Source organism: Rhinoraja longicauda, chromosome 3 (genome assembly GCF_053455715.1).
Source record: "Rhinoraja longicauda isolate Sanriku21f chromosome 3, sRhiLon1.1, whole genome shotgun sequence".
Classification (NCBI taxonomy): Eukaryota; Metazoa; Chordata; class Chondrichthyes; order Rajiformes; family Arhynchobatidae; genus Rhinoraja; species Rhinoraja longicauda.
In genome coordinates, this window is record NC_135955.1 from 64457677 (window position 1) to 64473008 (window position 15332).

General features: G+C 41.3%; 1 protein-coding gene across 1 annotated transcript in view; it reads right to left on the minus strand.

Annotated features, from left to right (window-relative positions):
• Positions 1-15332, minus strand: part of prdm6 (PR domain containing 6) — a 172927-nt gene that overhangs the window by 51422 nt on the left and 106173 nt on the right. The window lies entirely within an intron of this gene.

The window sequence follows — 15332 nt, forward strand, 5'->3', positions numbered from 1 at the left end:
AAAGAACTGCAGATGCTGGTTTAAATCGAAGATAGACACACTTTAACTCTCCCTCCCATTCCCACACTGACCTTTCTGTCCTGTGCCTCCTCCATTGTCAGAGTGAGGCCCAGCCCAACTTGGAGGAACAGCACCTCATTTTTCATTGGGCAGCTTACACCCCAGTGGTATGAACATTGATTTCTCTAACTTCATGGGATTAGCTTAGATGGTTGGTATGGGAAATTGGGCTAAAGTGCCTGTTTCCTTGCTGGATGACTCAGATGAAACTTAGCAGGCATGCCAGTTTACATCACGCCAAGGCTGAAGCACAAGGGTCCTAAATCACAAACGAGGATAAAACTGTTTTAAAAATAAATAATTTTTACTGAGTAAAAAATTATACAAAATAAAATATTTCAACATATACAGTTTTAAAGGTATTTTTGAAATGAATATAAAGATATGGTAAGCAACATTTGGCTGATTTGTAATTTTTTGAAATGTTTATAAATTCACTCCAATTGCCACATTGCTACACCTAATAACAAAAGGAGTAGTTAATCATACTTAATCAGTGAAATATGAATTATTACAAATTGACAAAGAAACAGCAACCTGACTTAGAAAGGCCCTGACATGGTCAAGAAAAACTCATTGCGGTTTCATGAAAGTTCTAGAGAAGAATCCAGGAGTGGCGGACCTAGTGAAGCTGCTGCCTTGCAGAGCCACAGGTTCAATCCTAACCTCTGCTACCCTCTATGTGGATTTTACGTTCATAGGATCATGTGATAGGAGTAGAATTAGGCCATTCGGCCCATCAAGTCTACTCTGCCATTCAATCATGGCTGATCTATCTCTCCTCCTAACCCCATTCTCCTGCCTTCTCCCCATAACCCCTGACACCAGTTCTCCTTGTGTCGCGTTGGTTTCCTCCAAATACTCCAGTTTCCTCCCACACGCCACACGCCAAAGACGTGCAGGTTTATAGTTTAACTGAATCTTATAAATTGCCTCTCGTGTGTAGGGAATGGTTGTGAAAGTAGTAGTGTGAACGGATGATTGCTGGTTAGCTTGGATTTGATGGGCTGAAGGACCTATTTCCATGCTGAATCTTTTAATCAATCAATAAGCTCTACTTTGCAACTCACTAAACCGCACTAGTGCCAGGTTTACGTTATGTTAATAGCGATTATCTGTCACCCTCTCAATAATAATACTTTCTCTTTTGCAATGAACAGAAAGTTTGAAGGAAGTGAAGGTGCAGATTAATGAAAGGTTGATTGTCTACAATTTCCTTCAGAGGTCAGTGATCCAGTCAAATAGTAAAATGTGATGGCCAGTTGCACCATTTATTGCTAGAACATATGCTGATTCCTCAAACATATGATGAGCTCCAAAACTAATGCAAGTGCGGAGGAAAATACAGTGGAGTCGACAATTTCTGCTGACAGAGAGAGATTAACAGCCAAATGTTACGCTCTGAATTTTGGTCTTGTCCTCATGGTCTATTCCGTAATAGTATTAGAAAAGGATTATTTTATTCATTGCGAATTTTCACTGCTCATGCTCCATCTACTCCATTGGAACATGCAGTCCTAAATGCAATAAAGATGCCTTTTATGCATTGTCCAGTTTCCAGAAACTTGTAGATTGAGAATTAAATAGACTAAAAAAATGAATTATCACTGAGGGTGAGGTTAGAGCTTTAGGATCATCATTTCCGGCACCTCTCTCTATTTCCTGGATCTCTGTTTCCGAAGACAATCTATCCACTGGCATCTATAAACCCACTGATTCCCACAGCTACATTGACTACACATTCTCCCATCCTGTATCTTGTATGGATTCAATCTCTTCTTGTGTCGCTGTGGCTGGTATGGTGAAACCATGGAGCAATGTTTAATTCTGGTGTAGAACTTTACTCCATTGTTTCAGCTGCTCAGACGTTCCTGAGGAAATAGATTTTCAGCCGGGCCTTTATCCAAGATGCTGACACACTTTGGCTGTCTGTTTGTAGATCTCTCAGGTGACCCAATTATCTCCACTCAGCCTGCCCCTGATACACCTCATGTGACAGCCTCTTGAATACAGAAAAAGAAGATTGTTGAAGGAATTTAAAAAAAAATCTGGCATTTTAGTTTTGTTGAGTCTTGGACACCATTCTGTCCAAAGGTGCTCCAATTGATTATTCTAATAATCTGCTTCCTGGAATTCTGGGCTGGATTAGTGGAATAGAAAATTAATGGGCAGAAATTGTGCCTGATCTGATTTCTGCTAAAGGCTTGAAGATTTTGTACGCTTATCTTCCACTTTTGAACAAGCAGGATTGCTGAGGCTAATCATAACATCCTTACAGCCAGCCCTATGAGATCAGTGAGTTTAGCACAGACCACAAATCAAACATGGCACCTTCTGGGTCCATTTGGCACAGGTTCCTGCTGGAAAGTGTACTGGAAAACTGTTTTGATTTGACAATCAGAGAGAGGTTTTGGAAAAAAAAACTTTTAAGATGTGTGTTGCGGCCATATTTGGCAGAAAGGAAAATGCTCCACCCCTCTTGTCCAATTCACATCATAGAAATGTACTAGTGCCAAAGTAGCTTGTTCCTTGCTGAACTCCACTTGCTAAAGGGAATCCAACAGCACATGTTTCTTAGTACTGAGATGTGCACTTGTCAATGCAAGTGGCTCTTGGCAACAGGATTGTAAAGATCAATATAAACAAACAGAGGAATCTTACATTTTCAGTTGCAGCTGTGAAAATTCCATCTGTGTTATTTTTACTGAGCATTCTAATAATAATTAATAATCTTTTTTATTTTATTTGTCATATGTAGGCTGGCACAGGGTCCACGGTACAATGAAATGTATTTGACAAGACAACGGGTCACCTCAGCAGTAATATTCCAAGGATAAATAAGATTAAAATGACATTAGTAAGGTAAAAAGACAATATTCAAATAATCAACATATATGATGTGAAATGTGTTTATGAGCTCAGAAGCCTGATGGCCTGATGGTAGAAACTTTTCTTAAGTCTGGTGGTACGCGCAGCCATACTCCTGTATCGTCTGCCTGATGGTAACAAGGAGAACAGCCTGCGTGCTGGGTGGCTGTGGTCCTTGATGATGCTGCATGCCTTCCGCAGGCACCGCCGGTAGAAAATGTCCTGAATGGCTGGGAGACAGTTGCCAGTGATGTGCTGTGCCGTCTTCACCACTCTCTGTAGTGATTTGTGGCTGTGAGCAGAACAGTTCCCGTACCAGACTGTAATGCAGCCCGTCAGCAGGCTCTCGATGGTGCATCTGTAGAAGTTTGTGAGGATGCTGGCGTTCATGCCAAACTTCCTCAGTCTTCTCAGGAAAAAGAGCCACTGGTGGGCCTTCTTTGTTATTGTGTCCGTGTGCAGTGTCCAGGCAAGGTCCTCAGTGATGTGCACACCGAGGAACTTAAAGCTGCTGACCCTTTTAACCTCAGCATCACCGATGTGGATGGGGAGGTGTCCACTCCCCCGCTGTCTCCTGTAGTCCACGATCATCTCTTTAGTTTTGCTGACATTGAGAGAGAGGTTATGCTGACAGTGCCATCATGTTTGACTGAAGTGCTGCTAGCTAAGCAGAGTGCTTTAGATCTTTCTATGAATATCAGACAATAAATATGCCCTGGCTGATTCCCCTCTTTTTCAGGGACCTGTAAAGCTTCAAAAATTCTTCCCACATCTTCACAGGCTCAATCAAGGCCTGTACTTTGCAAGTCAAATGTCTGGTAACTTGGGAGACTTGCCATGCAAAGGACTATATTGGATCAATTTCACCTTTCCTTTTGACTTCTCGCCATAGAAACTTTGATCAACGTTATTCATGCAATTAGATCGATGCTAAACATACATGTACCGTTTCTGATGAAAGGACAGGATGGTTTTAAAGCAATGGGTGGTCTCAGAGGCTCTTAGAAAGACTACAGAACCATAAGCATGCACTGTTTCTTATGAGAGGGCAGCAGTTGCAGGCCCTGCACAAATCACTGTGTGCTTAAGTACATCAAAGGCATTTTTCCCTCTCGGCTAATATTTCCTTTCCTGACATGTATTTAGTATTGTGTTTGGATGACTCATAAAGATAACTGCATGATGTCCTCTCTCTGTTGTAGCAGAACTCATGCCAATGAACATTATTGTCAGCACAAAATAAAAACAAAGTATTGGGGATGGGGTGGTCTTAGTCATCAATCAATCTTAAAAATTCTTTGAAGAGAATTCCATTAAGACATCTCTAATCAAAACATATAGAATTCAAACCAGCTGCCTATCACGAGGGATAGATGTTTACACATGACTTTTGTTGTATTTCTTTGGGCTGTACATGAAACCTTTTCTTTTGCCCACATAAATTAAATTTAAAACTTCCAAAGCACCAAATATTCCCCCTTATTTATCTCATTAGAAACTGAATTGCTGAAGGGAAAAGTATATTCAGACCCAGCTCCAGAAGGGCTCCAAGTAAGGCTGGTACATTTTAACTATTCTGTGAATAGCCAAGGCAATGGCATGAGTCCCTGGTTGGACCCATACTTTCTGCCGCATGATCTGCTTATAGATAGAAGGCAGTATCAAAGCTGAAGCAGGCTACAACATTCTCAACAACACAGTTAATCAACCAGCGTTCCTGCTCCTGATTTCCAACCAATTATTCCTGCTTGAAGGATTCGATTGTGATGGCCCTTTCTTCCTCCACGTTTCACAGTCTGCTGACTCTCACTTTCAGGCACACACATCAGGAATGGCCTGATGTGAAGAGTTGGAGGCAATCAGTGCTCACTGAAGCTGAACTAGCATGGAACTTCCGAAAGGAAAAAAAAGATTTTGATTTATTTGGCACCTATTGCATACCTTTTAAGACTTCCCAAATCAGTGAACTACATGTACAGAAAAGACACAAAATGCTGGAGGAACTCAGTGGATCAGGCAGCATCTCTGGAGAACATGGACAGGTGACGTTTTGAGTTGGTACCCTTCTTCAGACTGATTACCTGAACTGACTGACTATATCTACAATCTGGTCATTGCAGTGTTGCAGAAAGTACAGGGGGCAATTTGCACACATCATGCTCAAACAAAGTATATTCTGTTAATCAAAATAGAATATACTTACAAAAGTGCTGAAGGAGACATGAACATTGGCCATATTTTCTTTAACATAATACTGAGGACACTTTAATGTTACCTCGGCCCCTTTGTTTAATGTCTCATAAAAACTCTGGCAGTAGTGCATGCTCCCTCAGTATGACTTTGGAGTGTCAGCATAGTTTCGCGCATTCACATCTCCATGGTATGACTTGAACAACCATTTTGTGACTTAATGGGCTTTTACCCATTGAGCTTTGAGGAGAGTAAATTGATGAGAATATAAAAGCATGGGAGAAATTGTTATCCTTTCTAATTACATGGACCGCAGCAGTTCAAGAAGGCAGCTCACCAGTTGTTTTTCTTAAGTGCAAATCAATAGGGAAATAAATTCTGTCTCTACCTGAAACCTCCATAATCCCTGAACATACAATTGAGGAGATCAGGACATTCAGCCTGTCAAGATTTTTCCCATTTATGAAGATCATTAATGATATGAATATAATCTCAATTCCATACTTCGGTCTGCCTATGAAATCCTTTCACTCCCTTAGATTCATCTCTGTCGTGAATTGCTGCCCCTAATTCTTGATTTTCTCACAAGGGGAAGTATTATGTCCACATCCACCCAGTCAAGGCTCTTCATAATCTTAAATGATTCAACTAGGTCTACTCTCACTCTTCCCAACTCCAGCTAATGCAGGTGCAGGAGCCATTTATGTTTAGACTAGCTACTATTGGCATATTATATTATTTTGTCTAGATATATCTTATCGTATTATTTTGGACACTTGGGAGCGGTCGTTAGATGAACAGGGTGGTGTATATATATGGGCATAGGGACTGGGAGTGGCCAGATACAGGGAGGGAGAGGTTACAGTTCTTACCAGACCTGTGAGCAGACGGGAGAACAGATCTGGAAAAGACCTGGAGACCTGGGATCAGACCGGGGTCAGAGCAGCCAGCTACGACTTGTATGCGAAATAAGTACAGCCTGGTATGTTCATCTCCTTGTTTGTACAACTACTTCAATAAACAACTAATGAAACTGGAAAAAAGACTGGAAGATCTGTTCTGTTGGGGCTTGCGTTAAGATCACTCCGACTCCCTGTAGAGTAATGGTAATTAGAAAAGAGTTTACTTGAAAAGTCTGAAAGTTACCATTACAGCAGGAGTTGCCTATCTGACCTCATGAGATTCATAAGATAAGGCACACATTCTAGACGAGTAAACTTCTGAAATGCTCCCAATACATTGGCATCCTAAATAAAATAAAATAAATGATCAAGGAATATGTTCATACTTATTTTTAATTTCGAGATACAGCACAGAAACAGGCCCTTCAGCCCACCTAGGCTGCGCCGACCAGTGATCCCCGAACACTGGCACATTTCTACACATTACGGACAATCTTTACCAAAACAAATTAACCTATGAACCTGTATGTCTTTGGAATGTGGGATGAAATCGGAGCACCCGGGGACCCACCAGGTGGTCACGGGGAGAACGTGCAAACTCTGCATAGACAGCACCCGCAGTTAGGATCGAACCCGGGTCTCTGGCGCTGTAAGGCAGCAACTCTACTGCTGTGCCACAGTGTTGCCCTCAACATCATACTGGGATGCTTCATTATGTTTCTTTAGACACTAGAATTTGAGGACAGTTGATAGGTGTTTGACAATCCATGTGCCTTTTCTGATGCACAAGGTATGGGAATAGAAAGATGTATTTGAGAAATTTAGTCATGTGGTGTAACGTTTCGTTGTGCTTTACACGTGAATTTACTGTAGCACTGTGGTAGCACATTGAAGTTTTGTTGCAAAACTCCTATGTGTATAATGCATTTATTTGCAAAAGCCATTTGGACACATACTGTGAGAACAAACCACAGGCAACTCATGTTTTGACATCGCCTGCACAGAAATTGTGTATGGACCAAAATGAAGATGAACGAGGCCCTTCCATCTATAATGGTTGGGAACTGGCATGACTCCTGTTTCAACATTATTTGAAGAGGCCTCATCTTATCCGGGTTGTGAACAGTCCATGCTTTCCATCTTCCCACACAGGTAGGTTTACCTTTCAGTGTTTGTCTTGGTGATTGGTCCCATACCACCCCTTACACTTCCCATACCACACCTCGCTGCTACTCTGTCAGCCTGCTATTGAACTTTCTCAAATCTCACCATTTATAATCTACCTATCATGCTAGAGCACAATTCAAAAGTATTTCAGCATGTAAAAAATAATCTGCAGTGTCTGAACTGAACAATGTGTGTTTTATGAATAGCTATATAAAAAAGAACGAGAAGGAGGCAAAATAAAAGCAGAACCAAGGCATTTGGCCTCTCATGGCTGATCCTTTCCTCAACATAACTTTCCTGCCCTGACACTATGTAGAACATAGAGCAGTACAGCACAGGTACAGGCCACAATATCTGTATCAAGATAAATAAATCTCTTCTGCCTGCACATGATCCGTATCCCTCCATTCCCTTCATACCCATGTGCCTTTCAAAAGCCTCTCCAACACCACTCCTGGAAGTTTTTGTCCAGGCATTCACCACCCTCTGCATAAAAGGACTTGCCCCGCACATCTTTAAATATTGCCCCTGTCACCATAAAGTTATGCCCTCTAGTCTTTAACAATTCCACCCTGGGAAAAACGTTCAGACTATCTACCCTATCAATGCCTCTCATAATTTTATACACTTCTTTCAGGCCTCCCCTCAACGTTCCTCATTCCAGAAAAAACGATCCTTTGACAGCCTTAGATTTGACAAAATTGTCTATAACTGGTTTGAATATACTCAGTGAATTTCAATATACAGGTATGCTCTCTTTTATGTTCCCTCACGGATCACTAATCCCTGACAATCTTGCCTCAGAGATTGTTTTCATCTGATGAATTTACAGATATTTCAGAGATTTCCTCCAGTTTCAAAGTATATGTAGGAAAAAGAAACCAAAAAAAAGCATCTTTTCAGAAAAATGGACTGGAGAAGGACTGAACTTGTTGATTTTATAGTTTTTGTAAGTTTTTAGTTTAGAGATACAACACAGAAGCAGGCCCTTCAGCCCACTAAATCCTCACTGACCAGCAATCCCCGTACACTAACACTAGACTACACACTAGGGACAATTTACAATTCTTCCCAAAGCAAATTAACCTCCAAACCTGTACGTCTTTGGAGTGTGGGAGGAAACCGGAACACCAAGAGAAAACACATGGAGAACACACAAATTTCATACAACCAGCACCCATAATTGGGATCGAACCCCCGAGTCTCTGGCGCTGTAAGGCAGCAACTCTACCTCTGCGTCACCATGCCGCCCACAAATTCTTCCTAAATAGGAGTTCCCAGGCATTCATTTATATCCGTGATTTAATCTTACGTTAACAAAGCGACTGCTCCTTAGATGCAAGGAGACTTTATTAATATAATTTTAATGATTGCCTATTACCCCTCTATGAGCTCAAAACTTAACAATAGGTGGCCCAGACTGTTTGTCACTTGGCTGGACATGTCAGCTAGCTTCCAATGTAAAGAGTTCAGTGGAGCTTTTTGGTTCGTGGGATCAATATTTCTCCATCATGGCTATTTAAAAGTCAAAGAGGCCTGGGTTCTGAATTACTAACTCTGTACCTTAATCACAGAGCTGGGATTATGCTGGAGTATTAAGTCACCCAAACTCACAAAATAAGTTTCATACAAATCAAGGGGGAATTTCATGAGTCTACTTTTGACACTGATGTGGATCAACGATGAACCATCACACTTCAGGCCTGATCTTCCAACCACAGTATGTTGTTGCCAAAACTCCATGTCCTTGTGAAATTATCCCTCAGAAATGTCTTTATGTGAAGACTTCTGACAAGCCAATCTTCTCAAATCTCCCATTTCCACTCAACCAAGACCATTATTTCTAACCCCATGCGAGCAATTTTGCAAAGACACAACATGGGTCAGAGAGTTCTAATCCTACATCCCCAATTATAGAACTATGTTCATCACTAGCAAGGATCTGTTCATGTGGCAGACCTTTTCAGAATTATATTTCATGCATTATTGATTTCAAATAACAGGTATCACTTAACATCATTTAAACATCTCTAAAATCCATTTGTGTCATAGCAAATACAAATAATACATTTGTGCTTCTGATAACTGTCTCTTTTGTGACCAAGGTCAAAGAGGATAAATATTTAAAACCTATGTGAGTAGTTATTCGCTGCACTATTTTGTTTCTGCTCTAATAAACTCTCCTAGCAGAATAGAAGAGTTGTGGTGGTGTGTGACGATAACGTGTGAAAGATAAAGGTCCCAGCAATCCTACAACACAATAACACGACAGAGATTGATAAATGATGACAGGCAGTTGTGTTTCTACCATGCTATTCAGGACTTCAGTATATGTTTCTGGGTTCACTTATATTCTTTCCTTTTTGGTGATCAACATGCTTTCAACTGGTAAAAGCACTTTCACCACTTCTGTGTTACTGATATCAGGAGGTCTACCACTCCCAATCTGTTTTATGGTAATAAGATCATTTTAATTGCAAAATAAATTCTCTCCTGTGTCAGTTCTGTGGAAGAACTATTCACTTTGTCATATTTGCTTGCACCTTCCCAATACCTCAGTCTAATTTTTTTAAAATTCAATATCCAATTGAAATCTGTTGTGCATTTTGTTACCACTATTGTTTCCAGCTGGATGTATAAAGTCCTAAGGACTCTATAATACATACTTCTAAACTTTCCCTTTTATTATTGATTTGTGCTCATTTATCTATCAGGAGAGATTGCTTTCTTGTCTGTCACATCAAAAGCTTTTTACCTCAGATGTCCTCTAACTCTTCTGCTTTAGTCTTTGCTGGAACACAAACAGCATTGCACATCAACAACATGATGCTAAGTCAAACTAATCTACTCTGCCAGCAGTTCCCTCCATTTCCTGTATATCCATTTGTCAATCTAAAGGTCTCTTCAATGCTACTAACTTATCTGCCTCCACCACCATTTCGCACAGCCTGTTCTAGGTTCCCACTTTTCTATGTGTAAAAAAACTTGCCAGGCACATCTCCTGTACACGTTACTTCTCTCACATTAAAGTTGTCCCCTATATCCTAGATATCCGCCCTGGGAGAAAGGTTCTGACTGTCTACCTTATCTAGGCCTTTCATAATTTTATATACTTCTATCAGGTCTTCCCTCATCCGATGTTGCAGAGGAAACATTCTAAGTTCGTCCTTATAGGTAATATCCTTTAATTCAGGCGGCACATTGGTGTTTCAAGTTTGTGAATGCAGATATGGTATTGTTAATCTGGTAAGCAATGTATCTTATAATATTACCCTTCTGCCTTGCATTATGCCCTGTCCTACACATCCTCAACTCAGGAAATGCTTCTCACCACTGAATATTCCTGTGGCAGACATGCTGTATCATGAGTGATGGATTATGTGTCCAATCTGACTAGTTCGTGACAATTTAATGCACCAGAAATGCCCAAGACCAATTTTTATACACGAGTCTATTCTACTAAACATCTTAATTACAGCAAGTCGGTTACTTTTTGTAATTTAAATTTTAAAAGAAATCTGCAGATGCTGGAAATCTGAAACAAAAACAGATTTTTTTTTTAATGGGCGGTAGAGTGGTACAGCGGTAGAGCTGCTGCCTTACAGCGCCAAGGGCCCGGGTTCGATCCTGACCTCGGGTGCTCTGTATGAACGATTCTCCCTGTGACTGCATGGGTTTTCTCTGGGTGCTCCGGTTTCCTCCCATATTCCAAAGACACACAGGCTGGTAGGTTAATTGGCTTCAGTAAAAATTGTAAATTGTCCCTAGTATGCAGGATAGTGCTAATGTACATGGTGATCGCTGGTCGGTGCGGATTCAATGGCCCGAAGGGCCTGTTTCCTCGCTGTATCTCTCTAGTCTAAAACATTCGAAAATCTCCTGTCACAGACTCAAAATGGTAGCTATTTCTCTTTCCACAGATGCTGCCTGATCTGTTAACATTTTCCAGCATTTTCTGTTGCTATATTCTGTGATTTATTACAAAGTAAAGTCAAGCAATAGGAACAATGATTGTAATGTTTAAATCCTGTTGCCATGATCCCATTGTGTGCAGACTCACAGTGACAGCTGAATTCCTGGAAAAATTGAAGTCATCTAAAATAATACTTATAACACCTGTCAAAAGTTGCTTTGACAGCTCTTAAGTTTTGTATATTGAGCATAATTAATAGCATATGACTGGGCCTTTGCTTACATTCCAAGTTTGGTTTTTCTATACTCAGTGGTAAACATATAATTTAATGTTGTATTATGACATGCAGACCAGTAATGTTTTAACCTCAATCATTAGTCTTAACCAAGGTGTTTTTTGGAGCAGTGCAATTGGGTACTAGAATAAAATATACCTACCAGAGTTCCTAGATCCAGTCACTGTCTATTTATTCATCAAAATTGGTCCGCCCATGGATGATATTTAGAATGAGGACTGAGAGAAGTATAATATCACAACTTTTAACCACCGTTTATGTTTTGTGTTTTAAGATCTTACATCGAGAATGACACTGAAGCCAGCCATCCAGCACCCATGGAATCTACCTAAGTTTGTAGCCTGAGCAATAAAATAAACGGAGCCCATTTCGATGCCTCTGGCAGTAATACTAACTGAGTCACCAGTGGACATTTTGGGAAGCAAGCATGACATATAAATATTATTTAGCTGCTTGGTAATGCTCAGGCTATGTCACGTGTGGCGGCGCCGTAATGGCTGCGGCTCGCTGGCAGTCTGTTTGTCCTTTTTCCTTTGTGTGTTGGTGTTGGGGTGGTTTGTTTTTGGCTGTGTATGTGTGGGGGGAGTGGGGGGGTGGGGGAAATCTTTCTTTTTTTAGGTCTCTTCCTTGGGGCAAGGCTCGGCCGTGGGACTTAACAGCGCCCGGTGCGGCTCGGCCGCGGGGCCTTCCATCGCCCGGCACGGCTCGGCCGCGGGATTTACCATCGCCCGGTGCTGCTCGGCCGCGGGACTTAACAGCGCCTGGTGCGGCTCGGCCGTGGGACTTAACAGCGCCTGGTGCGGCTCGGCCGCGGGGCCTTGCATCGCCCGGTGCGGTTCGGCCGCGGGATTTTCCATCGCCCGGCACGGCCGTAGGACTTTCCAGTACGGCTCGGCACGGCCGCGGGACTTTCCATCGCCGGTGCGGCTCGGCCGCGGGACTTAACAGCGCCAGTGCGGCTCGGCCGCGGGACTTACCATCGCCCGGTACGGCCCAGCCACAGGGCCTTCCATCGCCCGGTACGGCTCGGCCACGGGGCCTTCCATCGCCCGGTACGGCCACGGGACTTTCCAGCGCCCGGTGCGGCTCGGCCGCGGGACCTTCCATCTCCTTGCGGGGGCTGTGCAGGTCGGTCACCTCGGATGGGGTCGAGCTGTCTGTCCGTGGGAGGGGCATGGGGGAAGAGAGAGGAAGTTTTTTTGCCTTCCATCACAGTGAGGGGGTGTTTGGAGTCACTGTGATGGATGTTTGTGTTGGGGTTGTGTGTCTTGTGTTTTTTGTTTTTTTGCTCTGTGACTGCCGGCAAATTAATTTCGTTCGGTAAAACGAATGACAATAAAGCTATTCTGTATTCTGTATTCATGGGTCATTGTTTCTTAATCAACAATGACTTTACCCTTTGCAAAGAAATCCCAACAAAACAAAATCCTAACTCACTTCTGATCATTAACAGATGGCATTTTCCAATGTTAGATGAAAGCATGTAATAAAATACTATTATTATTACTAACACATGGTGCTAAAATATTAATAAATACTTTTGAAGTTTAGGACAGACTAATTTCTTGGTTTTGGTTTCAGTTTTAGAAATACAGGATGGAAACAGGCCCTTCAGCCCAATGAACCTACTTCAATAATCGATCACCCATGCATACTAGTTTGATATATCATCCCACTTTCTCATCCACTCCCAACACACCAGGGGCTTTTTTTTTTTTTACAGAGGCCAATTAATCTACAAACTTGCATGTTTTTGGCATCTGGGAGGAAACTGGAGCACCTGGAGTCACAAAGAGAATGAGCTAACTCCACACAGACAGCACCAAAGGTCAAGATCGAATCAGGGTCTCTGGCAGTATGAGGCAGCAGCTCTACCACTGCTAGTAGAGCCACTGTGCCACCCTTGATATAACGTACTTGATATTACCCAATAATTAACTCCCTTCACATCTACACAGATGCTGATTTGTTGCTTTATTGAACCTCATGAGAATAACAGGCTTTAAGCCTCATCAAGCTTATGGACAAACAAACTTAAATATGCTTAACCTATAATCATAACAAGTGAGTGAGGGCAGGCATCTGAACATGAAAATTCACAACCAAATCTAACCTAGTCCCCACCCAATGCTTGGGGCACATCGAGAATGAGTAATAGGATAGCCCCTGGTCAATAATCTCCTCCCTAAATCAAGAACATTTATTACACCTTTCTAGCCATCCTGCCTCAGATCATCACAGGACTGAATGGGTCTGCTGTTCCAGACCATTCCTCACCAAAAGGAAATCACTTCAATATTTGATGCTTTACACATACAAGTGGGCTCTAGTGCTTTGTGGGATTCATTAAGAACGAATAGTATCACCCTTGAGACAACTTAGTTTTGAACATTTTCTAATTGTATGCTTCTACACTATTTAACAATGCAACGTCAGAATTATTCCTTGTCGGCTAAATAAACATGGGTGATTTCCGTGAATAAAGGAGATGTGGGCTTATAACACAACAGCCCCAGATGGAATTCAATTAAGAACATTAATTGAAATTATACAAATTAGTTGCTTACAAAAAACAGCAAAATTCAATGGACACAGAGTTATCAAAAAACAGGAAGAGAGCTCATGTGATTCTGATATTCAAAAAAGACTTTGTCCTTAATTTAAGAACAAAGTAGTAAATGTTTTGAAACTAAAAGGAAGCTACTGTATAGTGCTGACGCCACAGTTTATGCAAGGAGAAATGTGCTCTTCCAATTTATTGAATTTATTTCTAAATGAGGGTTGACATATAGTAACGTGGGAATTCCACAGCACAAATGTCATGGAGTCAGATTTACAGTGTGTTCTGTTTATTCCTTTTGAGTTTGCAACTTGCAAACCTTCTTCCAAATGCCCCCAGATAGACCTATTTATAAAGATATTACCTTTGGCAATAGATCAGAAGCACTGGCCCCATTATCAATAGCCTGTTATTCCAAATAGGGAAATAGAAATAAGACATTTTTAGGAAGCCGCAATTTATAGAGAAACAGAACCTTACAGCGCATGTCTGCAGATCCCCAAAGCTAATAAACAAGTATAAAGTTCTTAAAAGTTAGCAAAGTTGTTTTTTCTCTTATTGGTTAAATCTTACAATATATATTAGGGTGGTCTTGCTAGAACGATATAAAACACTGGTAAGACGACAGATGGATCTAATGTTTAGGTCTAATTATCATGTGACAGTAAACAGAGAAGATTCTCAGAAGATTGACAAAGATGTTGTCCAGCCTGGAGAATTTAATTATAAGATGAGATTGGCTGGATTGGGATCGGCTTCTTTCATGTAGATTTTGAGGAAAGTTAGAATACAGATGTGGAAAATTATGAGAAGGCTAGATAGAATGAACTTTAAGAGCCTATTTCCCAGAACAGGGAGGTCGATAGTTGAGGGGAATGTTTTAAGGACCTTGTTTTAAGGATTTTGTAGGATTAATAGGAAGTTGGAGCAAAAACGTTATGCACCCAAAAAGAACTAGAGTTTAAGAACTTGCAGCAGAAACCATCATTGCACATGAAGATTACTTGGATGAGCCCTCGAGATGCCATTGCCTGCATGGCTGGGGACTGGGTGACAGGAAATGGGATTTCTCTAGATATCTCTTTTTGGTTGCAATGGACAAGATGGACCAAATAGTTTCCTTCTCAACTCTGAATTTCAATGATTTTGATTCCTTTAGTTTACAGTCTTGGATCCACACCCAGGAATCACATACATGCCAATAATTGGGAATAGGATATGCTGAGTAAATGAAGTATAATATATATATTTAGGAATTCCATGCAGTGATTAGCAATTTGGTCCACATTTCCTGTGCAATGGAAAATGAATGAAGTGGTGTGTGTGTTCATTTAAGCGTGAATACAATGAACTTATAGGTAAGCTGAAGGGCCTGTT